This window comes from Taeniopygia guttata, chromosome 9 (assembly GCF_048771995.1).
Source record: "Taeniopygia guttata chromosome 9, bTaeGut7.mat, whole genome shotgun sequence".
Lineage (NCBI taxonomy): Eukaryota > Metazoa > Chordata > Aves > Passeriformes > Estrildidae > Taeniopygia > Taeniopygia guttata.
The window spans coordinates 18,185,500-18,198,858 of NC_133034.1; the positions used below are offsets into that span (position 1 = coordinate 18,185,500).

Genomic DNA, 13,359 nt, shown 5'->3' on the forward strand with positions numbered 1-13,359 from the left:
AAAATACTTCTTAACTAAGTAGAAGCCTACTTACCAACGAAGTATTTGCACAAGGAGGTTGGGAACAGAGATCTGTCATTTAATGATTCTGAGCCTTTGAATCTCCAAGGAGCCCTGAGGAAGCCACACAGTGCTCTCAGAGGGGTTGTGCTTCTGGCCCAGCTGCTGCTGGGTTCATCCCACAGACCCATCCCAGCAGGAGGGACTGCCATGATCCAACAGTACCTGTAGTGTTGTCCAGTGCAGCCCAGGATAGTCCAGACCCAGCACTCATGAGAAGAGATATTCGGTCAATAGAAAGACAATCTAAAAATCCAGAAGCACAGTTCTATTTGATAAGCCAAACCAGCATCTTTCTGTGTATGCTTGACGTGCTTCTTGTATGAGAAGTGTGAGAGTCTTTCACAACCACATGACTGTGCTTAGACTGTAAGTATAACAGAGCTGGGCATTTTTGACAAAATTGCAAACAAGGCAACCCTTTCTAGTTCATTTGCACAAATGTTGGTAGGCAGCCTGTTCCTGTAGCAAACTGGCCAAATCATGCATTGATTATTTTGCTGGGATATTACTCAATTTAGATTCAAATGTTATTGTGGGGAAATGATTTGCTTGGCTGCTCTGTGGTTTGAATTTATGGCCGGAAATCTGATTCATAGATCTATTCTGAAAATAATTTTACAACCAGTCTAAGCTCATTTAGGGTTGCTGCTGCACTTTTTGCTCTCTCTCTCCACACACTCACCTCATGTAGTTTTTTTTTTTTTTTTCTTTTTTGTGTGGTTGCTTTTGGGTTGGGTCAACTCCTCAAGCTCACCAGTTTACCTTAGTGTGCATGCTGGTGTACTCTCACTCTCAAACATGAGGAAGGAGGCAGGATGGAGATACTGGGAGTATGCAAAGATGCTCAGTTGCTCCCTTATAGCTATGGAGAGGATAAACTGATCAAGAAACTCCATCCAAAAAGCTGACATTGGCAATCCCCATCAGATAGGAAACTGAATTTCCTGTAAATTTGGAATATTTTTCTGGTTTATTTGCTTTGGATCTGATAAACCCAGCATTTTTCTAGTCCACCTTGCAACAAGGGCTGGGGAACTGACTGTTGGGCAGTGTTAGTGCTTCATTTTGAAAACACAGAAGTATGACACCTGTTCCAGGGCTTTCTGACCACAGTTTAACTATTTTCATGAGATGACCCCCAAGATCGTCCATGTGGTTTTAGTGTTCTCAGTGAGTGGTCAATATGGCCTTGACAGAGATCACTTACAAGCACAGCAATGTGTGTCTGGAAGTGACTGGTGTGCAGTGGCAGGAGTTACAGTGTTATTCATGTTTCATCTTCATTCAGGTCTATTACTGCTGAATAATAAGCAAGGCATTGGTGGTTTTGTGCTCAGGTGAGGCATGTCACAAACGCAGCATAATCCCTCCTTTCTGAATTAAATTCTCATGAGACAGTAACCTCTCCTACATTTATATTCAGACAGAATTAACTTCATGAATGACCAGTTCAGGGTTTGAAGTCTGAGGTATCATTTTTGTGACTTTAATGAAAGAGAGTCAAGTTTAAGACTAAGGAGTGGTCTCAGCTATCATGTATGCATGGAGCATTTCTGTACACATGCAAAATAATCTCCAAGCATGTACACAGTCCAGACTCACTGCTTGTCCTCTGAGCATGCACATAAAGTGTGCTTTACATACTGAGGAAACCTGTGGAGCATCTGGGATCACTTCTGCACACCAGCAGCCAGCTGTCACTTTGCATATTCATATCCTGAAGTGTGCAGCCTGTGTGCCTGAAGGTGTTTGTGACAGGCTCCCATTGTAGATTTGGATATTATTTAAATCTAAGAATCCTTTAGATTCAGTGTTTCTTATTATCTGGGTCGGGGTTATTGATCTAGCAAGGACTGGGACCTCCAGTCTGCATCACTCTGAACATGAGAATAAGTGTATCACTGAATCATCAGGTTATGTGGGTAGAGCAGGACAGCACTTCTGCCCAGGGTAAAGAATTAGAAGCTATTTTCAGAATGAGAATATTGTGCCAGAGCCCTATTCTAAATCAGCAATAGCAAAGTTGTGCTGACATTAGGTCTGGGAATTGCTAAATTTAGGTGTGGACTGGTGTCAAAAATACTAGTAGCTCAGGGAGTGCTACTAAAAGCTTTGGTGTCCAAGCACTTATTGTAACCATCAGACCTGTGTATGCAGGAGAGAACTAAGTTTCCTGATTTCATTAGCTATTGGTCAAAGATGCAAAGCTTCTACAGGAGGCAGAGATAAATATTAGAACCTAGAATAGTGTAGATTGGAATGGACCCGAAGATCTTGTAGTGCAACACCACTACCATGGCCAGGGAACCTTGCACTAGAGCAGGTTGTTTAGAGCCCCATCCAGGCTGGCCTTGAACACTCTCAGGTAAGAGTAATCCTCAGCCTCTCCGGGCAACCTGTTCCAGTGCCTCACCACCCTCACAGTGAAGAATTTCTCCCTGATATCTAATCTAAATCTGCCTTCAGCCAGTTTAAAACCATCACCCCTTGTGCTGTCACTACAGGCTTTGGTAAATGTCTCTCTCTTGTAAGCCCCCTTTATATTTTAAAAGGCCAAAGTCCAAAGCCTTTTCTTTTCCAGACTGGGCAACAATTTCCCCCCTTTACATGACATAAGCAAGATCCATTGCAAAGGCTTCCATTCAGTGTGTAAATGAATGGAAATATATATATAGCCTGAATGTAAAAATATATAACAAATTTCATAAAATAGTGTAATATAAGACTTCTGTTACAATTGAAAGAAGGTGATTTTAGTGAGTGTTACAGTAGGAGCCCAACATCATGTCTTTCCAGTCTACTTTCCAGGCTCATGAAAACTCCCAGCTGGTAGTGGGGAAGAACTTTGAGTCTACATTTCAAAAGACAAATTATGTTCTCAACTTTATCAATAGGCATAGGGTGCTGTTTTCTTTCACCAGACTTAATGAAAGTTCAGTCAGCAGGAGAAATTTCAAGAAGTCACAAGCCATTTCTTGTTTGCCATAATCTCTTTCAACTTTTACAAAATCTTTGTTTTCAGAGAAGTTTCCCTGTTGGGCAGATTGGCTCCAGCATTTACAAGTCTAATTACAGCCTAAAGGGTTGGGAAGACCTTTGAAGTGAAGTGTATGCTGCCATGTAGGGAGATCTGGCTACTGATAGAAATCTGTGTAGAATAGCAAGGGGAGATGTATTCCTACTAGAGTTCCAAATATTTCTGGGAACTGGGAAAATTATTATGAAGAGGAGAAAAAAATTCTTATTGCTACAATGCAGCATTTGACTGAGTGTTCTGGAGGCTTCCTGAAGTCCCTGAAGTCCTTGTGTCCTTACTCCCAAAGAGTCTGGGAGGTAAAGCTGAAAAAAGCACTCTCAATATGTTTTCTTACAAAATCTGCACTTAATCGAATATAAATTAGCATTAAGCAGTCACTTCTGGTATTATCTCTCATACCTGCTTGCTATTGAATACTAAGGTTATTTTAATGCTCTTCAGAAATTCCAGGAATTCCTCAGCTTGTTTTCTGTGCAGTTGTTTTGCTGCCTGCTGGCTCTGGGCAGGCTGCTGGAATGCAGCTGGCCACATGCACATCCTGGATAGTCGGTTTGGTTTAGGCACATGGGGTGTTTGGCATCAGAGGTATCTTCTGTCTTGTCCCGTGTCACAGAAATGCGTGTGCTCCACTTGAAAAGCACTGAAAATTTCTGCATCAATGGGCAGCAATCTCCCTCCTCTTCCTCTGCCTAAAGGTCTGCTCCCTCACAGCCCTGAGCCAACTCAGGCTTTACAGAGCACATGCAAAGAAAGGCAGCTCTGTGTTGGCTTAGGACTGGATGCATCTTCTCTGAAGAAGCACCTGTGGACTTGAATTTTTTTGTTTGTTTCTCCCCAGCTGTAGCTTGTTCACGTCTCCATAAAAACCTGGCTTGGCTCCAGCATGGCAGGTCTATAGTCCTTGGTCTTCATGTATTTGCACATACATAATACCTCGAAATCCCAGGTAACACAGGCAGAAGCCGAGGAGCAGAGGAAATTAGCCCTGTTGTCAGTGTTATCAGCTGAGGGATGGGGAAGGAGAAGGAGAGGCGCTGGTATGATTTTATACCTCCTCAGTTCAGGTGGTGCTGCTTTCTCTGTAAAGGGCAGAACAGTGACAGTCTCCAGGCTGGGAAACCACGGAAATAAACCAGGAGCAGTCACACCTCTCGAAGTGTAAAATTCTCCGGACAGCTGCCAAAGCCTTCCCTTTGCACATTCACACCAGTTTCGATGGAGTCCAGTTTTAAACTCTGTATTTAAAAACATGCAGCTCCTGTGTGTCAATTAGCTCATGAAGGAGTGCTGAGCACTTCATATTGTTATTTACAGCAGCACAAAGAGCACGTCATGTTGCCTAATCAGATGTCAGTGACTTGCACCCACACTGAGCTGATCTAAATAATTGCACGGTTTGCAGGACAGCAGCAGACAGGACACAGCAGATGGGAGATCACTCAGTTCCATGTAGTGAGTGATTCAATGGAGCAGTGATTTACTGCACTGTGCAGTAAATCACTGCTGACTTTATTTCCTGCATTTAAAAGCTGCTCATTAACTGGAATATAATAACTAGGTTTGGAAGATTTGTGACGTAATCATGTTTAGAATTCTGTATTCACTTCTGAAAATTCATGTAGATTTTTTAATCCAGGAGGAACATTCTTTCTTTGTATGAGTGTAGAAAGGAATTCTGTTTTACATAGTATGACTTGTCTGTCCAGCAGCTCCTCTGTAGACTGCAAAGTTCCTGTGCATATGCAGATTATTCAGTACGCTGTTGCTGATCTTTCTCTATGGCCTCTAGTTGGAAGACACAGATGCTTTATTTGTATTTTTAGTTATTACAGACCTGTCTTCAAATACTGTTCCCTGGTTAAATCCATGTTGGATAAACTACGTGGACAGTCTTGCCTTTGTGGCACCTGACCTGCATTAGAGCTAAACAAGGTGACCCTAAGCGTGCTCTTCTTGGTAAAAGCACCTACGTTCTATTTGCCTGTGCTGGCTCCCCCAGCAGTCGGTCAGGCCAGATTTCCTGTGTGGGCAGAGGACACCGAGAGCTCCAACCCCTGTAAGAGCCGTGCCTGGTGCAGTGCTCATACCTCTGCCAGGCAACGTTGCAGCTGCACCCAGCCCCAGCTCTAACTACAAACACTGGAGTGGCAAACAAGGCATTTCCCACGTAGGCAAGGCTTGTGTAAGACCTGCAACAGCCACTGAGGCTGATAAACCAAGCTCCCTGCTCTTCTGGGGAGAAAAGGAGAAGAATGGCTGTCGTGGATGAGCCTAGAAATCTCTCTGTCCCATTGTATTATCTTGGACGTTCCCCATCAGCAGCTGCTTAGAGAAAAAAGTAAGAAACCCAAACGCTGGGTAATGTCCTTCCAGTTTCATGCAATCTGCAATTTTGAGAGTTTCCCTCTGAGTTTCCTACTGAGTAAGGTGGCCCTCTGAACACATTTTTCAGCTGGAGTCTATCCGACAGTTCTCTAAACTTTCTTTCTAAGTTTGGAATATCTTCCATGAGTGCCTCTCCCTCTTTCTCCAAGTTTATCATTAAATTCTGCAAGCAGTGTTTCAGGGTGTGGCAGACAGGGTTGCCCAAAGTATAGTTCAGTAAATGGATGTGGATGTTGCTGAGAGCTGTGATTCTCAGTCCCTGCTGGGTGGAGTGTGGTAGCTGCAGGTGGCAGGATCCTTGCCTGCCCCTCTGGCCCAGATTGCTGTGGCTGAGGAAGTGTGACACACAAAAAGGGGCCGTTTGTCCTCAGCTGTGGCAGTTCACAACTTACTGACTGATGTAAATGTGCCAAGAAGAGATTAACTAAAGCATAATATGTGTTTCAGTTGCTCCATTTGAGCTTGTCAGAATTTTCTCTCCCTGTTCCATTGCCACTGTCCTGTAACTAACATCTGAGTTTATTTCTCCCAGGCCCCAAGAATGCTGATTCTTGAGGGTATTTAAAAGCTGAGTCCAAGGTACACTAGAGTTTGGGCTGGAGGACCATAGATTGTAAGTCTGGCACAATGCTGTGTTCTATTACAGGAAGAAGCAGATTTTGCAGGATGGAGTTTCCTTAGGGTCATATCTCAGACTGAAACCACAGAACCATAGAATAATTTCAGTTGGAAAAGACCTTTAAGGTTATCAAGTCCAACCATTACCCCAGCCCTGTTAAGGCCACCACTACAGCATGTCCCCAGGTGCCACATCTCCGCAACTTTGAAATACCTCCAGGGATGGTGACTCTACCACTTTCCTGGGCAGCCTGTTCCAGTGCTTGAAATACAGCCCAGCCCTCAAGGGATGAGGCATCATCACCAAACCTATCCTCTCACTTCCTAGTGCGACATGAACTTCCCTGGTCAGACCTCCCCAACATAAACTCAGGCCTGTCCATAAGATCAATTATTATTAATTTTATTAATAAAACTAATTCTTCATTCTACCCAAATGGCCTTACAAAGTCTTGCAGAACAAAGCTATCAAAGGCAGGTCTGCCATGAGAATCAAAACCACTGATGCTCTTCTCCTGCTCTTCTGAAGAAGTCTGCCTTTCAGGATAGAATTTGTGTTGCCATTTGCACAAAGTAAATTATAGTTCTGTGTTAAGCTTTTATATCCCAATCAAAAATGGCTCTGTATGGCACAAAATGTCCTTGCAGGGACAGGAAGGGGACAGGTGAGTACCAAAGGCATGAGATGTGTAAGTCACAGCACTATCAGAGGTGCTCTGCAGTGAGAGATTAGGATGGTATAGGAATCTGTAGGAAGCAGAGTCACAAGTGCCTAAATCCTTCTCTGTCCCAACAAGAAACCCACAGCAAGGATACCCACCTGAGACTGCTGAGAATTTTGGAGCGAGGCTGTGGGCATGGTTTGGGTTTAGGTTTAGGTTTAGGTTTAGGTTTAGGTTTAGGTTTAGGTTTAGATCTAGGTTTAGGTTTAGGTTTAGGTCTAGGTTTAGGTTTGTTTAGAGCCTGAGCTCTAGCAGTCAGCATAAATTCTCAGTATAAACAGAGTCCGTTATGTTTCCTTTAACCTACTTCTGGGTTTTATATGGCTGGTCTTGTCTGTCTGAAAGTTTTGGGGTTTTACCACTGTAACTTTTGCTGTTATTGAAAAAGTGCTTTACCATTCTGTGTGGGAAAATCCACAGCACTGTCAGCCCTTATCAGATTTCTTGCTCAATGAGGTCAACTGGTATTTGGATATTGTTGTATTGTGTCTACAAAGGAATGGAAAAAGCATACGGCATGTAACCTGAAAGTAGTTGCTGTCTTAAAAGTCAGGTTGGGCATAGAAAAAAGCTGTTAAATATTTTTTTTCAGAAGTTAAAAACTATTACATATCTTGAGACTTTTTTTTTACCTGCTCTATTTTCAACTTTTAAGAAAAAGGGGGCCAGGAAGAAATTACTGCCAGGACCCCAAAAAAAAACCCCTGTGAATTTCCCACATGAGTAGGACATGCAAAATCTAAAGTGCTTCATTTCAGAGGCCTTATCTTTTGAATATCAGTTGTGACTGATACATGATAATATATATATAAATATCACTGATATATGTATATATATATATATGACTGATATATATTCACAAAGTATGTTCTAAGCTAGAAATAAGTATGAGAGTAAATGTCAGTATTAGTATACATATTACCTTTACTTTTATGCATATGTGCATATATTTCTATTTCTACATTTTAAAAAACAGTGAGCTTTCTTGGTTGGGTGGTAACTCATTCTGGCTTCAGTTCAGCAGTTCAAATCCATCCTTAAGAAAGTGTAGTGAAGAATTATGTCTTCCTCCTCTGTCCTCACTTTAAATCCTTTATGCAGTATGGTTTGTTGCTGCATTAGATCTGCCTGGCCCTAGGAAATCACCATGCTTTCTTTTGACTGGGAAATATTCCTAAAGAAGAATACTGAAATCTGAGTAATTAAGTTAATTCTGTGGCCTGTATGTAAATACTCATGATCCTTAACAAACAAAGAAATTGCTTGGAAGTCTGCACAGTGTGGGAGCAATTTCTTAACCTGCAGTGTCTCAGTTACATCAGATATTTCACAAGCACGTGTGTGTAGGAGTTTCTATGGATCTCAATTTACTACCAACCTACTACTGTCTGCTGAATACAACCTAATACTAATAACTCCTAGAAGTTACACTATTTTTGTATATAAATTATTCACCTGCTCTTAGCTAGTTGATTACTCAATGCTGAGATATCACAGAGCTATCTCTGTGATATATCTCTATCACCAAACAGCAAGAGTGGAGCTGCAAGATTAAAACCAAAATCACGAGGCAAGCCCGATGAGTAGTTCACAAAATATGGGTAATTGACAAAATATGTACACAGCTATGTGGTCTGTCATTTTGGCCTACAGTGAGAACCAGTCTGTAGTATCCACATTGTCTAAAGGCAGCTCAAAGTTGGGTTCAGAGATGCATCTTTTCAGTGTAGATGCACAGCTGAGATGAGAAACAGGTCCTGTGTGACTTTTAGTCCTCTATTCATATTATTCCTTTCTGTAGGTGATTTAATTAATTTACCTCTCCATTAACAACAATGCTCTGGTTCCTATAATGTAGGACAACTAATTAAGATATATAAAAATATTTCCCCAAGGTCATTTGTTTTGGGAACAATGAATGTGGGACAATTCCTTTTATGTGAAGTGTTCAGATTATTTCAGAAGAAGCAAAATATTATAGATGGTGACTTTGGTGGTGAAATATATTTCTAACAAAGATGCAATCCTTCTGCTCAGAGGAACTTCCACAACAGAGCAAATCCATTAGACATTGCAGCAGGCAATTACAATAACTTCAGTAAAGGGCACAGATTTTGAGATGGAGTGGAGTATTACCTAAGTCCTTATGCTTCTCAAAGTTACTTAGTTGGGTTTTGTTTTCAGCCATGAAATGTATTTTAAGAACTATTGTTGTTCTTTTGAGGCGTTGCTCTCATTGGAAAAATAAAAAAAAACCCCAAAAAACCCAACCAAAAATAAGAGTACATGGCAGAGAAATAAGAACTGTTTCTGTATCAACTGACAAATACTGTACCAACTAACAACAAGTTCTGTTGAAACAAATGTTCTTACATCCAGAATGATCTTTTATTACATTTCACAAGGTGAAGTACAGCAACTGACTCATTACTCATATTTCATTTGAGTTGTTGCACAACCTCAGTTGAGAATACTTTTCTACTGAAAAAGGCCTTTTAACACCACAAGAAACAAAAAAAATATTCCTCTTAAATGCAATTATGTAGGTGGAATGGAAGTTTCTTCTACTCAGCTATTGACATGCTGTCATTTCTTTTCATTCCATAGCACCAAGATAATTTTGAGATTTTACAATTAGACCAGTCTTAGAATTTCTTGTAGTGATTTCTAATTCAAAACTGGATATGATATTTATTGCTGATTCTGTTTCTACTGCATCAGTGAGACTTTCATCATATACTACCTACAAAGAAGATACCATTGCAAAAAAAATATAGTTTTGTTAAATTTTATTTACATCCAGAAATAGAAGTTTCACAGTACTTAGAACTAGCCAGAATGCTAGACCAGAGGGGTTTTTGCCACTGTGCTCATTTTTGCAAGCCATTAAATTATTCACTCTGACTTCCCTTAAGTCCAAGTCTATGCAATGTTGATATTTTTTCTGTGTTTATATTTCCACGACTGCACACAGGTTCTTTCAGTCATTACTATTGTGTTTGAAGCCTCAGGTATTAAAAGAGCCAGTATTTTCAATTTAAGTAGCTCTCTATCTATATTAGATATATTTATAAAAGTGATGGGAGTGGGTTTTTTTTTGTTTTGTTTTTTTTTTTTTTCATTTATTAAATTAAATATTTTGCTCTTGCATACCCATTTCCTGCTGTTCTGGCTGTTGAAAATACTCCTGTTCCATCTACTAGGCACTGTGTGTTTTTGTAAGACAGGTACAGAGAGCTCATGCATGAGTACCATTCCTGCTGGTTCCAGACCTGCTATGCAGTCAGGTTTTCTGCAGCATAATAATTTTGGAACACCAGTTTGATTTATGCCAGGAGTTCTTTTCAGAAAAGCTCCCTGGTTTAATTCTAATTGATAGCTTCAATTCCTCTTCTGGGAAAAGACTCCTTATCAGGACAGGCATGTGTGGTAGCAAATCCAGGCATAGAAACAGGATCTGCGAGAGAAGGTGAGCCAATGAGTTTGTTAGAGAAACACAGCTGTAGAGACAAAAATCCTGAATTAGCTTGTATTGTCATCTGAGCAGGATGTACAAATAGTAACTGTATGAGGACAAAGCAATTGAGATTTAGCCAGAGGAGATATTAATAGGTTGTGGTAATCTCTAGATAATATTCCTGCTTAGTGTTTCATTATATTTGATGGGGTTTTTTAAGGCAGCACATCACAGCAGAGAAACCATTCTACCAAAATTACTGTGACAGAGACTTGAAGAATGACCTGACAACTCTGGGAAGCTTGGCCAACTGTTCAGTTATGTTTCTTTTTCCTTCTGTTTTTAAAGAAGAAGGAAGGAAAAAGAGTTACTGAGATGAAATGGTTTGATATGTGTCTGCTCTATGGCCACTGTGGTGAGGCCCTTCCTAGAAGTGTGCCCTCAGTTACCTGAAGAAGCCAGCTCAGATAAATACCTGCTGACAAAATTTTGTTGCAACAACACAATACAGTGCAGGGTAAGTTTATACCTATAACAACAATGCTGCTAATTGCTATTTGCACATTCCAAATACCAATACCTTTGATCTAAATACCACCACAGGCAGGGGCAGATAGAGAAATGCATCTCTAAAAGTCAAGGGTGATAGGTAATAGCAGTGTTTACCTCAGTTTCAAGGTTTCGCTTGCAGCCTTGGCTAAAAACAAATCTTTTCCCAATGCTTTGTTGTCCATTGCAGCTCCTGCATTCTAACCTTTGTTGAGGAACTTCCTCTGTGAAATATTTTTTTTTCTTCACTGAGCATGGCACAACTAACTTGCCAGAGACAGCACTATTGACAAAGCAGAAATTGTAAACTTTGGCTACTGTCTCCTTTCTTATCATCCATATTGTGCTGGCACTTCAGGGCTTCTCAAAGCTGGGTAGTCATGGAAAATGGCTCAATGTGTGAGATCTTAGTAGTGTTGCAGGGCCACAGGATATCACAGCTGCTGAAGTGAGAAAAACCAGCCCAAATGGCACCTCTGTAAAATCCCCCTTGGGGGAAATGTGGTCTTGGTGTAGCCAAGGCCGCAACGTTTGCTTAGAAACCCAGAACAATCATTCAAGGAAATGTGAGCTAGTGCCTGCATTGTAGTTAAGTTCCACAGCAAGAAGTTTCCTTTGCTGGAGGAACATCTGACAACATCGTATCAGTGAATCTGTGAGTGATCCCTGCCACAAACACACCCTAATTCTGCCAAGCAGGGGGGCAGCAGGGCTCCTGCCATGCTTGGGGCTTTGCCAGGTTGGTGGTTGCTGAGCTCCCTCTGTTAGGACATGTTTAACTCCCTCCACAGAGGGACAGCTGGCCTTGACCTCCTGAACAGTGTTTCACGTCACTATTTCCATGCCAGGAAAGCTACTGAGTCAGGTATTACTGGGACCAGAATATTCTACCTTTGGCTAACTCTGCTGGTTTGGTGAATCTCTGCTGGTTTTGTTTCATGGGGGAAGGAGCAAGTGTACTTGAGTGAAATGAAGTTTTACTAGCAACAAGGATGCCTACAGATAGGACTTTAGGGATTTCTCAGATTCTGACATTTAGGTCAGATGCCTAATCCTTTACCATCCCTGCTGAGATGGCCAGTTTGCTTGGAAATTGTCCTGGTGAGGAGTTATCTTTGACAGAACTGCCCATAAACTTCAGTGAGCTCAGAGTTTTGTTGTGTTTGGACTGCTGCCATGCAAAGCTCAAATTCTTGTAAAATTTCTCTGAAATGAATGAACAATACAGTGTGGAAGTTCTCCCCTGCCCCTTTACTTCACACATCCCAGTTACACTAGAAAGTACTTCTAGAGTACGTCATGCATGTCAAAGGGGAAAAGGGGGTGGGAATAGCTGCCTGTGACAATAATCCTTTCAATTACTGCCTCATATTTTTGTTAAATGTGATACTGGCAGCAGGTGTGTGCTAAGCTCCCCTCATTGCCTGTGACAGTCACGGAGCAGCTCCAGTCCTGGCACAATCAGCAGTGGAATATTTGGGGGGGGTCTCCCAAACTAGGGACACCTGAGGGGGAGCACAGAGAGTCACCAGGAGCCCACAGCCAGTGCAAAAGTGGCCAATGGGACCTGAGTGTGGCCAGGGGAGCACTGGTACAACTCTCACCCACTGCCTTACCTTGTGCTGGACACTGCAATTTAAGGCATTATGTCAAGACAGCTATGAAATCCCAGATATTTTATAACAAAATTTGAAACATTATTTAAAGGTAAGGTCTGGTTTTCTCAGTATTTATAATGTTTCTCAAGCAGTGGTCCATAAAGGAGTAATAGCCTTTGAGACCTGAATAAGTGGTCCCCAGCTAGCCTAAAAAACCACATTTCCTTGAAAAAGGACTGGGGAAATCCAAAGGAAACCAGTGAATCTATTGTAGTAGCCAAGTAATATTTTAGTCATTGCTTTTGCATTTCAAGCTGCAAGCTGAAATGTGGCTATTTTATTTTCAAATGCTTGGCCAAACCATTCAAATGAGGCTTTATCAGAGGTATGATGGTTTTTTTAACCTCAAAAAGGACATGCTAAAAAATTGTGGAGAATGAGGAAATCCCTTTATAGTGGATGCAACAGTACAGTCATGATTCATGATCTGAAGGACTGACAGGGTCTGGCTGATGGTGTGACTGCTGTGTGATACACAAAGCCAGGTAAGCAGGGTCTGGCTGATGGTGTGACTGTTGTGTGCCACACAAAGCCAGGTAAGCAGGGTCTGGCTGATGGTGTGACTGCTCTGTGCCACACAAAGCCAGGTCAGCAGGCACAGGCAGTGTGTGCAGGGAGATGCTGCATGAATGCATGTGCTGGTATTGGTGCCAAGAGCTGCCTACACTTTACTGACCTCGAGCTGTGTGCTGCTCATGGCTGGCCACACTCCAGTTCCTCTAGACATTATTCCCTAGTGTCCTTCTGGGGATGTGTTTTGGCTTGAGCTAGCCGTGCTTAAAGATTCTCGAGAAGCACAAGCCAGGGAAAGAACACCAGGCACTTGTTCTTTCCTACTGCTCACACCTCTGCAGGAGCTACCCTGAAAAC

The 13,359-nt window shown here is 41.7% G+C and overlaps 1 protein-coding gene across 10 annotated transcripts in view; it reads left to right on the forward strand.

The window, feature by feature from the left end:
- MCF2L2 (MCF.2 cell line derived transforming sequence-like 2) overlaps positions 1 to 13,359 on the forward strand; it is a 156,499-nt gene that overhangs the window by 101,383 nt on the left and 41,757 nt on the right. The gene's annotated exons all lie outside the window — the stretch shown is intronic.